Below are 2,342 nucleotides of genomic sequence, written 5' to 3' on the forward strand. Positions count from 1 at the left end.
AACACGAGCATGTTGCACAATCTTGGGAAAGGATGAAAATGATGCTAAGGAATTGCCCAACTCATGGGTTAAATCTTTGGATGATCATACAAAAATTTTATGCAGGATATTTTGTTTCTCATAATCTTTTAGATTCCTCCGCGGGTGGTACTTTTATGGAAATCACTTTGGATGAAGTGACCAAATTGCTTGATAATGTTAGGGCAAATTATTCGCAATGGCATACCGAAAGAGCTCCTACTAGTAAAAAAGTTAATTCGGTTGAAGAATTTCTTCGTTGAGTGAAAAAGTTGATGCCCTTATGAAAATGGTTGCTAGTAGAAGTGCTCCTATTGATTTTAATGATATGCCTTTGTCTACTTTGATTGAGCAAAATAGTGATGCCATAGATGTGAATTTTATTTCTCGAAATAATTTCAACAACAATGCTTATAGAGGTAATTTTAATCCTAGGCATTTTCCTAATAATTCCTCTAATAATTATGGTAATTCCTATGGAAATCAATCATACAATAATAATAGGAACACCTCTGATCTTGAGAATAATATTAAATAATTTATCAACACGCAAAAAGTTTTCAACACTTCCATAGAAGAAAAGTTGAATAAGATTGATGATTTGTCTAGAAGTGTTGATAGAATTTCTAATGATGTGGGAATCTCAAGATGAATTTTTTATGCCTAAGGTAGATGAATCAATTAAAGCTCTTTATGTTTCTATGGATGAAAGTAAGAAAAGAACCGCTATGCTTAGAGCTAAAAGAGAATTTTTAGAAAAGGCGTTTTCTAGTGATTACTTTCGCAAAAGTGATGAAGATCTTAAAATGATTGGTGTTTCTTCTATTGATTCCTTGTTTAGTAAAGTTAATATTGATGAAAAAGGGACTAGAGAAGAGTCAACTTTAGGCAAGGCGTCCCAATATTTCGGATGGTGAAAATCTTGTTGAGAAAATTGATGAAAGTGGGTTTGAAGAGGTCAAAACTTTAACTAGTGATGTGCCCACTCCCTTGGATTACAAATACTTTAATTGTGATAGTTGCTCTTTGATTGTTTGTATTTCTTCGTTGCAATCCATGATAAATTCACCCCATGCTTATGAACAAAATAAAGCTTTTACTAAACATATTGTTGATGCTATGATGAAAGATTTTGAAGAAAAATTGGAATTAGAAGTTTCAATTCCTAGAAAATTGCATGATGAGTGGTAACCTACTATCAAGTTCAAGATTAAAAATTATTAGTGCTTTGCTTTGTGTTACTTGGGTTCTAGTGTTTCTACAATTCCGAAATCTTTATGCGATGCGCTTGGTCTTACCGATCTTGAATGTTCCTTAAATTTGCAGTTGGCGGATTCTACTATTAAAAAGACAATGGGAAGAATTAATGATGTTCTTATTCTAGCAAATAGGAATTATGTGCCCATAGATTTTATTGTTCTTGATATTGATTGCAATTCGTCTTGTCCAATTATTCTTGGTAGACCGTTTTTACGCACTATCGGTGCCATGATTGATATGAAAGACGGCAATATTAAGTTCCAATTTCCTTTGGGGGAAGGGTATGGAACACTTTCGTAGAACAAGAATTAGGCCACCTTTTGAATCAATCATGAGAGCATCTTATGGATCTCGAACCAAAGATGACAAAACTTAGATCCTTGATTTATGCCCAGCTAAGGGCGTAAAACTATAGCGCTTGTTGGGAGGAAACCCAATGAATAAAATTTATTTTTGCTTTTTTATTTCCGTTATCGAGTGTTAGCACAATTATGATACTGTTATGATTGTGTCTTTTATGTTTTAGTTAGTGTTTGTGCCAAGTAAAGCCTTTAGGATCTTCTTGGGTGATAGTTGTTTGATCTTGCTGAAAAAACAGAAACTTTTGCGCTCATGAAAATAATTCTCAATTTTAACCAGAGAGCGATAAAATACCCGTTCCTTTTACAGTAGATCAACATACAAATTTCTCAGGTCGCCCTAATTTTTCAGATTTTTTGGAGTTACAAAAGTATTCGAAATAGTCATATTGCTACATAATGTTCTGTTTTAGACAGATTCTATTTTCTTTGCATTGTGTGCTTGTTTTGATGGCTCTATGGTTTTCTTTGATGAGTTTTTGCCATAGAAAAGTTGGAATACAGTAGATATAATGCAATAAACAAAATATGAATTGGTTTGATACAACACTTATAGTAGTGATTTATTTTTCTTATACTAACGGATCTCACGAAGGTTTTGTTGAGTTTTGTGTGATTGAAGTTTTCAAGTTTTGGGTTATCTTACGATAGATGAAGGAATAAGGAGTACGAGGAGCCTAAGCTTGGGGATGCCCCGGCATCCCC

This window comes from Triticum urartu, chromosome 7A (genome assembly GCF_056163025.1).
Source record: "Triticum urartu cultivar PI428250 chromosome 7A, HENAU_Tu73, whole genome shotgun sequence".
Classification (NCBI taxonomy): domain Eukaryota; kingdom Viridiplantae; phylum Streptophyta; class Magnoliopsida; order Poales; family Poaceae; genus Triticum; species Triticum urartu.